The sequence below is a fragment of the Heterodontus francisci genome, chromosome 10, assembly GCF_036365525.1.
Source record: "Heterodontus francisci isolate sHetFra1 chromosome 10, sHetFra1.hap1, whole genome shotgun sequence".
NCBI classification, from domain to species: Eukaryota; Metazoa; Chordata; class Chondrichthyes; order Heterodontiformes; family Heterodontidae; genus Heterodontus; species Heterodontus francisci.
In genome coordinates, this window is record NC_090380.1 from 80,320,829 (window position 1) to 80,334,342 (window position 13,514).

Genomic DNA, 13,514 nt, shown 5'->3' on the forward strand with positions numbered 1-13,514 from the left:
AAGCCCTGTCTCGTCTTTGTACGAGAAATATCCCCCACTCTAATTAAAAAAGTAAAATGGCATTTAATAACTCCTTATGACAACTGGCCTCTGATTAAGGGCACCATATTTTAAGGCTAACTCTCGGGTGCTCCACTGAAAACAAAGAACAGTGGGACAATCTGGAAACTGAGGTTAAACAAAGAAACATCACATTTCAATGTAATCGACCCCAGAAATTTTGCCAAGATCTAGCTTAACTGCGAGGCCAAAAGTGTATGTTTCTTTTTGTTTTGGATGTGGATCCTGTGCTGACTTCAGCAGATGCTGTAATGTAGTCACCGTAGTTGAGTCCTGAATATCTTGTTTACCATCTCAAATTAGTGCGTGCTCAAAGCTGGACAGAAATTTAAATTCATGTTGGAGATGTCCTGATTAATTAGATCCAGAAGAGAATGAATTCAAACTGTAATGTTCCACACCAATTTGCACATTTCTCTTCCGCAAATCTATTTATTGGAAAAAGGATTGATTTTCTATCACAATGTTTACCCTGCTGCCTTATTTACCTCTTCATTGGAATTACATTAATTTAACTGCCAGAAAGTAATTGAACTGAAAAACATATATGCAGTACATAGCTCAAGGAAACAGCCACAGCTGAAGTGCGACTTTCGTTGGAAAAGGGTGAAAATTATTCATCAGGGCAGTTGAGATTGCATTTTAGGACTAAATGATGTATACAGTTTTATTGCAAACAATGAGAAAACAAAAGAATTTAAAATGTGATCAAATTTGTCATTGTTCCGATTTTTGTTTTACTGATTTCCAGTGCAAATGCATTTCAATTAAAATTTATTCCTTTTGTGGTAGCTGCTTCTGTGTTATGTAGCTGTTCCTTTCAATAGAAAGGATAGAATTAAAATAATTCTAATGAAGAGATGACTAAGACAGCAGGGCACAATCAGATATAAATGAATGTTGTTTCCATAATAATTCAAGGAAGAGCAGCCTGTCTTAAAGATATTGGGAAAACCCCATGGAAATCCACCCCTAAACATCTGTTGTAACTTCAGTGAAGATCTGCATCAACCCTGGAGCAAAAGCATAAATGACATTTAAACTATTTCTCCGAGGCTTTGCAGATCTTTCTCTGGAGTTACAGTGGACAATTGGGAGAATCCCATAGGAAATTCATTCCCATTGCTTCAAGCAAAGGGTGTGGTTCCACAATTGTGAGTAGCCCTCTTAATTCTCCTAAGTAGCTCCTCTTGGTGTGTGAACCTATACAGTTAAAGGTAGAAATTCCGTTCAGCCTACTTTATGCCTGAAGGCTTATGAACTTATTCCACATTCCTGCATGCCCTACTTTTGCATAACCTTATTTTCTGTTTTCTCTAGTTCAGCATCACAACAGGTTGTGAAATTATATGGGTGCCCTCAATTACATATATATTTTAAATATAAATAATTTAGTGTTATAAACAAACTGGAATTTAATCACAAGACTCTAGAATGAGAAGATGATGCTTAACCACCTGAATCACTAAGTGCACAATTGGCTGGGAAAGCTGACATCATTGAAGCTGATTAGAACGTGCTGCAATATTGATGTTGCAAGGACATGATATCATCGCACGCACACACACACAGACACACTACTCCAGAGGCGTCATGCATGTGCAATATTAACAGATGGCAAGCCAAACTGATACATCTGCGATCTAGCCTATTACTATTTAGTGTCTGTGCTGTAAGCCTACTTTTTAAAAATCAGTTGCAAATAGTTATTTCCTTTAAAATTAGCTATAGGGACTAGTACTTGAGAATAGGGCATTATACTCCAGTATCGCTTCCATTGAATTGTTTAATAAAAATATAGATGGCATAATGTATTATATATGATGTTCAAAATCAGATGCAGAATTTAACTATTCAAATTATGGTATGTGCCAGATTAATTGATATAACATTTTTATTTCAGTAATCATTGTGTTACAATCAAGTGAGGAGGGGTCGAAAAGCTCCCCTCTTGTCCCTCTCCTTGTTTAACTGCAACAGGGTTTATTTCTTTTAAAAAGTGAATATGCATACCAATTCAATCAGCTTTTAATCATTTACGTGCTATGATCATAAAAGAACCAATCAGACAGGTTTTCTTGAGTTTAAACAAGAGGTTAGTGTTATTATACTTAAAACTAATCTAAGTAAAATAATAAACTATGCTCCAACTTTCAGTCACACACAGACACACAGGCTACAGAGTGGGGAAGAATAGATTGGCTGGATTAGAGTCTTGAGCAATAAAAAAAAGACTATGCAGTGCGTGGAGTTTCGTAATTCAGTTGTCTTCGGGACAAACCTTGGTGGGCCTGAGGGTTTCGGCTTGTAGATGTGGCAACTGGATCAAGGCTTTCTTGAAGACAGCGATGCAGATGGTTTTCTTCATGGGGTCTTCGTCTGCAGCAATGTTCGGCTTGGATGGATACAACCAGCAGGCAGAGTTCAAACTTTCAAGTTGGCCTAGAGAGAGAGAGAGAGGGAGAGACCCCACTTGGGTCCTTACTCGTCAGTCTCAGTGGCTTGTCTGCCAGCAGAGAGAAAGAACAGCTAGTTTCACACAGATGGGGGTCTGTCATATGATGGCCCAGTGCATTCTCTCTCTTGCAACTTAGTTAGATCATGTCTAAGAATTCCAATCTCTCTCAGGGTCCCATTGTTTCAGTGATTATCCTTTGAGTGGTCCATCTCCACCAGTGTTAATGTTCTAAGATTGCCTTTAATGTCTTGTTAATGAAGGCAGGACGGGTAGCCCATTCAAAATTCCCAAGCCAATGCGCTGGTTGGGGTTTGACCAGTCTTTGCATTTCCACCTCGATACGTTTGAATGTTGGGTTTTTTGATGCAAATTGTGGTGGCCATTTTAGACGCTAGCAGTCATCTTTCATCAGTTCCTTTCTCTCCTGTTTTTCTGAGTTTAGTTCAGGTTTCTAACCGATGGATTAAAAAAAATCGTTTGGCATAGCACGTATTCATGACAATTGTTTTTAAAATAGGACTGAATATAATTGTGGTCAAACTAAAAAAATTATCGCCTGCCTGGGCACCAACTGTTGAGCTTAAAAGTTTTCTTAAAAATTGCTCTTTAAAGACTAGCTTTTTATATATAAAATGGACTCAGAAATGGAAGGATATGAAATTAGGAATGTTGCAAATGTGAAGCCAGGAGGAAGCAAACAGTCAAGTGATAGTAAGATTAAATCTAATTATTGAATATCCTTAACACTTGAGGAAATAACTTTTTGTATAGCATCTACAGCTTTTAAATGTACACTTTCTACAACATTTATCCGCTGCTCATCCGTGTACTCTAAAGAACGTAGTATATTCAGGAGAACTGATGAGTTAATCCTAATCGTTGGCGCAGTGGTTAGCACCGCAGCCTCACAGCTCCAGGGACCCGGGTTCAATTCTGGGTACTGCCTGTGCGGAGTTTGTAAGTTCTCTCTGTGACCACGTGGGTTTCCGCTGGGTGCTCCGGTTTCCTCCCACTGCCAAAGACTTGCAGGTGATAGGTAAATTGGCCATTGTAAATTGCCCCTAGTGTAGGTAGGTGGTAGGGAATATGGGATTACTGTAGGGTTAGTATAAATGGGTGGTTCTTGGTCGGCACAGACTCGGTGGGCCGAAGGGCCTGTTTCAGTGCTGTATCTCGAAATAAATAAATAATTTTTGCTGTCTTCCCAATTCCCTACATTCTACTCCTTTCAATTCTGAACTATTTAATGGTAATTATCCTTCAACTTCAGTTTTAAATGGAATATTCACTTAGTCCATTATCAGTTTACCATTCCCCGCCCCCCCCCCCACCCCCCCATGATTAATGGCAGTGGGAAAATTGTTTTACTGAGGGGCAGCTAACACCAGAAAATTAGACATTAAACATATCACCGGTTGGAATATCATGCTAAATATTCTTTGTGTGCACTATAAAATCTGATAGCTTCTGAAAAAATATAATTAACTCACAGCATTAAAGACACCCTGTTGTCCTCCAGGCCAGAATTGCTTGATAACAATGACCCTTTAAACTCAGAAGTTTTAAATGGAATTTTCAAAGAGGCCTTGGAGAGGATGAAACTTGTCAAGCAAACCTCCCAGAATCACTAGATGAATTTGCTCCTATTCACACTTCCTAGTACATCACGAAGAACTGTTTGGCATGCCGTGTTCTGTAAAATTGCATACATTTGAAAATGCAAATTGTGTCCTGCCAGACATAAGACAGGTCCTTTAGCTAAAGGGTAAAATGTTATGAAGATAATAGAAGAGAATTACTGTTGACAAACCCCACATGATTCTGAATTGTGCTTTGATCAGGTTTCCTATAGACAAATTACAAATTTTAAAAATGCACTAAATTATAGTATGCTTCATTGCATTTAGCTATTAATTCTTTGACTAAATCTAATTGAAATAACACAATTTCTTTCTCCGTTTCTCTAGTATCTGTTTTCTGCAAGCTGTTTACTGTTAGGTTCCTCAAGCTGGGTGATTGAAGTCTGGGTCACAGACATTTCTATGATTGCTGTATATCTTTGAGATCAAAAAGACAGGGATTCCAGCTGCTATGGGGTGACCTGGATAAGAGCAAGTCCTTTTATGGATGATGTCTTTAAATTAAATCAGTCAATGAAACATGGACATTGAACATGATTAAAAATTCAGAGGATCTTACACTGAATGGAATAAATACATTTAATTGGTGAGTCAATCCTATCTTTCACTGTCCGTTTAGAAATGGTTTTCCCGAGGCGCAACCAGACTGTTTGCAACCTTGGTGCTGTATTTGACCCTGAGTTGAGATCCATCCCATAACCTATCCAACTGCTTACTTCTACCTCCGCCACATTGCCAGTCTGCTTTAGTAGCTCTGCTGCTGAAACCTTCATATAGATCTCTTTCACCTCCAGACTTGACTCCAATGTCCTTATTGACTTACCTTCCTTCACCCCTCACACACTGCAACTTATGCAAAACTCTGATCCAAATTAACTGGCAGAAAAATTAGAAAACCAATCTAACAGATCAGCAGTGGGAAATCTGAGGTACACAGAGTACAAAATAACAATATTTCTATAAGGTGCAAAGGGAATGCGTCAAAAGATAGCGTTCTGGGGATGGAGAGACAAAAACTGAATTAAAGCTTAAAAGAGAGGCATGTGATAATTCTAGGCTTAACAATACAAAAGATCATAAGTTAAAAGTGCAGTTCAACAACATAAGCTTGGTATTTAACAGCTCCTTTAAGGTAATAAAACATCCCAGGGTGCTTCACACGCATCATAAAACAAAATATGATACTGAGCCACCTAAGGAGATATTAGGGCTGATGACCAAAAGCTTGGTCAGGGAGAGAGGTTTTAAGGAGTGTCATAAAGGAGAAAAACCAGGTGGAGAGGTTTAGGGAGGAAATTCCAGAGCTTAGGGACTAGGCAACTGAAGGTATAGTCACCAATGGGGGAAGCGCTTAAAATCAGGGATGCTCAAGAGGCCAGAATTAGAGCAGTGCAGATATTTTGGGTGGTTGTGAGATTGGAGGAGATTACAGAGAGAAAGAGAGGGGCAAGGCCATAGAGGGATTTCAAAACTAGGATGAGAGCTTTAAAACTGACTGGGAGCCAATATAGGTCAGTGTAAACAGGGGTGATGGGTGAAAGGGATTTGGTGTGAGTTAGGACATGAGCAGCAGTGTTTTGGATGACCTCAAGTTTAAGGAGGGTAGAATGTGGGAGGTCGGCCAGGGGTGAGTTGGAATAGTGAAGTCTGGAGGTTACAAAGGCATGGACGAGGGTTTCAGTAGCAGATGAGCTGAGGCGGGGCAAAGTCAGGTGATGTTACAGAGGTGGAAACAGGCGGCCATAGTGATGGCACGGATATGTAGTTGAAAGCTTATCTCGGGGTCAAATATGACACCGAGGTTACGAACAGTCTGGTTCAGCCTCAGATATTTCTCAGGGAGAGGGATGGAGTCAGTGGCTAGGGAACGGAATTTGTGGTGGGGTTTGGAGACAATGCCTTCAGTCTTCCCAATATTTAATTGAAGGAAAGTTCTGCTCATCCAGCACTGGATATCGGACAAGCAGTCTGACAATTTAGAGACAGTGGAGCAGTCAAGAAAGGTAGCAGTGAGGTAGAGCTGGGTGTTGTCAGCGTACATGTGGAAACATGTGTTTTTTGGATAATGTTGCCATGGGGCTGCATGTAGATGAGGCACAGGAGGGAGCCAAGGATAGCTCCCTGGGAGACACCCAAGGAGCAGTAAGAGAAACCATTGCAGATATTTCTCTGGCTATGATTAGATAGATAAGAATGGAACCAGATGTGACAGCCGTCCCATCCAGCTGGACGATGCTGGAGAGGCATTGGAGGAGGATGGTGTGATGAACTATGTTGACAGGTCAAAAGACAAAGAGGGTCAGTTTTCTTTGTAACAGTCAGATAGGATGTCATTTGTGACTTTGATAAGAGCTGTTTCTTTACTGTGGAAAACTGATTGGAGGAATTCAAACGGGGTCTTCTGGAGAGATGGGGGACGGATTTGCTTTTGTGTAGTAGGAAGATGAGAAAAGAGGTTTGTTAGGGATTTTACAAGTGAATAGAAAGTAAAGTAATAGCTTAGAGAGGGTAGGATCACTCATGATGAAACAGTGAGTGCAATTGTGGAAGAAGGAGGTATGGCAGAGATATCAAATAAATATTTTGCTTTGCTCTTGACAAATGACAGTGGAACTGAGTCTGTAATTGTAGTAGAGAATATGGGATGATTGATAAAACTAACTGTAAGAAAATAATTTGTTCTGGAAAAAAAAATAGTAAAACTCACTGGACGCAAAGCTGTTGAGAGAAATTGGGAATGCATAACATCGCCTGACTCTGTTCCTGCCTCAGCTCATTTACTGCTGAAACCCTCATTCATGCCTTTGTTATCTGGCTATTATTGTTACTTGACTATTCCAACACACTCCTGGCTGGTCTCTCATCTTCCACCCTCTGTAAACCTGTGGTCATCCAAAACTCTGCTGCTTGTGTTCTGACTTACATGAATCCCTGTCCATCCATCATCCGTGCTCCCAGTTAAGCAATGCCTCATTTTTAAAATTCTCAACCTTGTTTTCAAATCCCTCCATGGCCTCATCTCTCCCTATCTCTGTAATCTCTGAATTTTAGATTTTATAAATAGGGGTGTGGACTACAAGAGTAAAGAATGAATGATGAATCCATAAACGGTGGTTAGGTCACAGCTGGTGTACTGTGTGCAGTTTTGGATGCTCCATTACAGAAAACACATTAAAGTCATGGGCAGCGTACAATATAGAATTATTAGAATGATACCACAAATGGGAAACTATAGTTAAGAGGAAAAGCTTGAGATATTAGCCCTATTTCCACTGGAGCAGAGCAGGCTGAGGGGAGATTTCAAATATATATATATAGTGAAAGGAAAAGACTATTTCCTCTGCATGGGCTGTCTAATGGAGGGTTAACAATTTAAAATAACGAGGTGAGTGAGGAGAGAGATTAGGAGAAATTTCTTCAGGGAAAGGGTTATTATTGGAGCATGGAATGTTTTGTCACAGGCAATGGTTGAGGCAGAGAATAAATATTTGTAACAAGATGTAAGGCTGTGGGGTGAGGGTGGAGTAGTGGGATTAGTTTTGAAATATTCCAGCAAAGAGCAGCACAAATGGCCTCTTTCTGTTCTGTAAACATATGGTTCTTCCAAGTGGTACAGTAGAGGTTGCTTTGCTAAGGTCATTGTTGGGACAAAGTACAGGGAGTTTTATTCTGCAGCAATCTCTGCTATACATGATTTTACAGTGTTTGATGCTGACATTGTATTGCTGAACTGGGAGTGGTTCATTTCAGAACTAACATGCTTTCCCTTGTATCATCATCAAAACAAAAAATAAATGCACCATTGCTATTATTGTTCTTTCTCATTTGGGAAAATTCCGCAAGTGCATAGTACTAGGGTGGGATTTCAATTCTGGGGTTGGGACCCCGACATCGCGTTTCTTTGCGAGTCCTGACCCCGCACTAATGTCGGCAATGCGCACGCATTGCTATTTAAATTGAACATCAACCTAATTGGCCCAGAGTATCATGTTTGCCATCTAATTAGTGGTGGCAGGTACAGGAAGCAGTGGGACACAGGCAGCAGCGGGTCTGATTTAAAGGGCAAATGGCAGCCATTACTGTGGCTGCCATTCATCTCAATGATGAAAGTAAGAGCTGAGCAGAGGGCAGTGGGTAGGGAGGGCCCTGTGCCAGGGTCGTGCTCAAAGGAAAAAAAAACAAATTCTTTATTCAGGTTATCTGTGAGGGTGAGGAGAGGAAAATCCCTGAAAAGCACAGGAACTCCCTAAAAGAGTGGGGACACCTCCATTAAAGTAAACAAGCCTAAAACAAAAAATTCTTAAAGGGGAACATCCTAAAACAAAATCTAGTAAAGAATGGATTTGAAAACATATGATGCCTGAAAGCTTACAGAATTGGGAAGGACCTAATCAATACAGAATTGGTCAATGTGGAGAAGATTTCTAAGATTTAGAATAGCTTCTCAGCTACACACCAAATCAGAGGCTGACCAAATTAATACTCTTTTATACTCCATGGGTGCCATTGCAGATGATGAGACCATAAGGCAAGGCATAATTGAAGCTTTAGACAAATTTGAAGACGTGTTCCAAGCATTCGATAAATATTTTAATTTGAGAAGTAGTAAGATCCTGGAATGAACAAAATTTAATGAGAGTCCGGAAGATAGGCAAATCTGTAGATACTTTCATTAATGATTTGTACAGATTGGTGGAGGATTGCGGGTATGGAGAACTGAAGTTTGAGTTGATCAGGGACCGAATGGTAGTGGGTATAGCTGACGAGTCCTTGTCAGATCTCTTTCAGTCCAAAGATGAGCTCACACTCGAGAAAATGATTCAGATGGTGTGACAAGCAGAAGTCTGAATACAAAGCAGAGCTATTAGAGTCATACAGCACTGAAACAGGCCCTTCGGCCCACCGAGTCTGTGCCGACCAACAACCACCCATTTATACTAATCCTACATTAATCCCATATTCCCAACCACATCCCCACCATTCTCCTACCACCTACCTACACTAGGGGCAATTTGCAATGGCCAATTTACCTATCAACCTGTAAGTCTTTGGCGGTGGGAGAAAACCGGAGCACCCGGCGGAAACCCACGCGGTCACAGGGAGAACTTGCAAACTCTGCACAGGCAGTACCCAGAACCGAACCCAGGTTGCTGGAGCTGTGAGGCTGCGGTGCTAACCACTGTGCCACCCATTCTGTGGCCTGAAGAGAGGCCTTGGATCAGAAAAAATCTGATGATTCAGTTTCTGAAGCCCAGGATAGAAAAGCTATGTCTGGATAAGAAGGTACACACAGGTGAAAGGGTACATGACACCATGCCAGCGCTGTGGAGCCAGATAGACCCACAGACGTGATCAGTGTCCCAATGATAAAGTGGAGTGCTTTCATTGTAAAAAGACAGGCCACTTCAGAAAGATGAGCCAGAGCAAGACCTCTTCTCTCAAATTTACAAAGCAAAAAGCCTTACCACATAGAGTGGTGAATGAGTTGGAACAGCTTCTAGTGGAAGATAAACCAGGAGACTTCCTAGGTGAAATTAATGACCCCAATCAAGGATATTGGATGGCAGACATCTATGTCAATGGACATATTACTAATTTCAAATTGGACATCGGTGCAAGTGTCACAGTTCTATCAGACCAAGAGCTATGGTTGACTAGACATTGCTTACAAACAGCAACACACAGATGCATGGTCCAGGAGGGATCCAACTGCAGATGACGGGTAAGCTTCAAGCAACTCTCCAATATAAAGGAAGACAGACTATGGGAACCCTATACATTTTGAAAAGGCAAGAATTTTCCCTGTTGAACAGAAACATCACATGGATGACATCCTGGTGCATAGAGCTTCCAGCAAAGAACATGACCGAGGAGTAAAAGCGGTTTTAAGTCATCTTCAGGAAGAAGGGCTCACGTGAATTCTCCAAGACATCAATTCGTTCCTTGGAACACCATAGTAAGTAACAATGGCATAATGGCAGACCCGCAAAAGACGACAGCCATTCATTAATTTCCAACTCCAACTTCTGTCCAACATCTCCAAAGATTTCTTGGAATGGTGAATCAATTAGCCAAATTTTTACCTCAACTAGCGCACGTAACTGAGCCATTAAGACAACGCTTGAAAAGAGATCGAGTGTGGTGTTGGAGTTCACATCAAGAGCAGGCATTCCAAAAGATTCAAGAAATGCTCATATCGCCTGACATCTTAGCACACTATAACGCTACACTACCAAAAACAATTGCTGCAGATGCCTCCTCCATGCTGTATCCGGTTCTGATGCATCTCAGAATTTAAATGCAGTGCCCGCAAAGTAAGTGTGTGTGTGTTGTGTGGTCAATGGCACCCTGCACCACCAGTAAACCTGCTATCCTGGCGAAGCTGCATGCTCACTCTGCCTGCTTTGCTCTGACAAAAATCAGTTGTTTTGGATTACAGAGCCTCAATGACCTCCCTTACACAAGTGGATGGCAAGCAGCAAGATTTTGGAAATATCATCTGCTCTAGTTTGGAAAGTGCCCAAAGCAAAAAAAAAATCATGGCCATGGTCACCTTCACAACCACTGGCAATGTCGTCCTCGCCTTGCTCTGAGGTTGTAGTTCTACAAGGTGACAGATTTCAATGAGCTCCTGCTTAGTGAAGGGGAAATGTGCACACACAGTTCCTTGCTGAGGTTGAGGTAGGAGAACTGATCTCTGAAGTCCCTGGGTGGATATGGTTTCCTGCTGAGAACGCTTCTCCACCCTCCTCCTCTTCCTTCTTTCAACAGCTTGTTCTCTTCTGTGTCACCTCTCCTCCTTCTCCCTGTTGTGTTGCAGGCCAAGGGGAATAGAAACTACTGCACCAATGACTGTGAGCAGAACCCCTGAAGTCAGAACCAAGGCCTTCACCATGTGCAGCACCACTCACTGTAGACTTCAACTTCAACTAGCAGTACAAATCTCCAAGTACTTTACTAACTCAGCAGCATTCAGTAGAAAACAATCAGCATGTCATCTGAAAGTGGTTGATGATCCCTTTTAAATAGCGCTGGTTTGGGGGGAGGGGGGTGGAATTGGGGGTGTCTTTCCTGCTTTGAATGCATGTTCAGATGTGCAAGGTTGAGAGCACTCAGGTTGAAAATGGCACCACTAGAGTCAACTTAGTGTTACACACAGACTGACATCACCACCTGCCTACTGTATATAATTCCAGTGCATGCTCCCAGTGCCCTACTATTGACCTGCTCAAAATGGTGACTGGCATGGCCCACACCTGAAGTATGTGCACTTGACACGCATGCCATTTTGATGCAACTGAATTTTCTGGACAAGGTTTCGAAATGTGTTTAGGCAGTCAGTTTCCAGCTGCTAATGAATCTGAGGAAACAGCATAAAGCTCCCATAAATTGGTATTGGACATGCTATTTCATTCAGAAAGATCATAAAGGTGGCTGATATGGGAAGTTTAAAAAATCAATCTATGCAGTAGGGGTGTCTTTAGGAATAAACCACATTTTTTGGGAATTGTAGAGGGAGTTTTACACCTTACTATGCTGTACTTGGCTTGTGATGGTTGACGCTGGTAGGAAAAATTGCCCATTGCTCAGTGTCTTCACTGACATTTCTCCCCTTGACCACAAAAAGACACACAGCAGAAAGATGGAAAACTGCTCAGTAAGAGCTTCAAAATCACAAAGTCAATGTTAATCACTGGCATTATTAACAGAGAACTAACGAGTACTCTCAGAAGAATATTTCCATTGTAACCAATGTATGTAAGAGCTGTTGCATGGTGCAACCAGCCTTCTGGAGGGCGGAATTCTGGAGCGGTGAGTACATAAAAAAACTTACTTAGGGGATTCTCGGAGCAGACTCGGAAGTCGGAGTTCCAGAACGGTGAGTATACAGAGTAAGTTACCTCGGGTGGAAAAAAAAACTGAAAAAGTGACGTCACAGGAAAGCTGTGACCTGATTGGCTTGTAGGGAATCAGTACCGAATTTGAAAATAAAACTGATAAAAAATTGATTAAAACACTAATTAACTAATTAATAAGTAAAGTAACTAAACCAGAGGGAGGAGATTACTGTATTTAGACAGCATTTAATATTTATTGTAGAAATCTAGCACGAGGGACCACATAGTGAAGTGTATCATAATTTAGTAAGGATTTAATAAGTATTTATTTATTTTATATCAATTAACTAATTAGTGATAGAAATGTCAGTTAGAGGGGTGAAGTGCTTCACCTGTGAGATGTGGGAGGTCCGTGACGCTTCCAGCGTTCCGGGCGACTACATCTGCAGGAAGTGTACCCAGTTGCAGCTCCTCACAGACCGCATGGATCGGTTGGAGCGGCAACTGGATGCACTTAAGAGCATGCAGGTGGTGGAAAGCGTCATAGACAGGAGTTTTAGAGAAGTGGTTACACCCAAGGTGCAGGCAGATAGATGGGTGACTGCTAGAAGGGGCAGGCAGTCAGTGCAGGAATCCCCTGTGGCTATCCCCCTCTCTAACAAGTATTCTTTTTCTTTTGGGCCTCCTTATCTCGAGAGACAATGGATACGCGCTTGGAGGTGGTCAGTGGTTTGTGAAGCAGCGCCTGGAGTGGCTATAAAGGCCAATTCTGGAGTGACAGGCTCTTCCACAGGTGCTGCAGAGAAATTTGTTTGTTGGGGCTGTTGCACAGTTGGCTCTCCCCTTGCGCCTCTGTCTTTTTCCTGCCAACTACTAAGTCTCTTCGACTCGCCACAATTTAGCCCTGTCTTTATGGCTGCCCGCCAGCTCTGGCGAATGCTGGCAACTGACTCCCACGACTTGTGATCAATGTCACACGATTTCATGTCACGTTTGCAGACGTCTTTATAACGGAGACATGGACGGCCGGTGGGTCTGATACCAGTGGCGAGCTCGCTGTACAATGTGTCTTTGGGGATCCTGCCATCTTCCATGCGGCTCACATGGCCAAGCCATCTCAAGCGCCGCTGACTCAGTAGTGTGTATAAGCTGGGGATGTTGGCCGCTTCAAGGACTTCTGTGTTGGAGATATAGTCCTGCCACCTGATGCCAAGTATTCTCCGAAGGCAGCGAAGATGGAATGAATTGAGACGTCGCTCTTGGCTGGCATACGTTGTCCAGGCCTCGCTGCCGTAGAGCAAGGTACTGAGGACACAGGCCTGATACACTCGGACTTTTGTGTTCCGTGTCAGTGCGCCATTTTCCCACACTCTCTTGGCCAGTCTGGACATAGCAGTGGAAGCCTTACCCATGCGCTTGTTGATTTCTGCATCTAGAGACAGGTTACTGGTGATAGTTGAGCCTAGGTAGGTGAACTCTTGAACCACTTCCAGAGCGTGGTTGCCAACTAACAAGTAT

The 13,514-nt window shown here is 42.1% G+C and overlaps 1 protein-coding gene across 1 annotated transcript in view; it reads left to right on the plus strand.

The window, feature by feature from the left end:
- Nucleotides 1-13,514, plus strand: part of LOC137374566 (immunoglobulin-like domain-containing receptor 2) — a 151,788-nt gene that overhangs the window by 17,704 nt on the left and 120,570 nt on the right. The gene's annotated exons all lie outside the window — the stretch shown is intronic.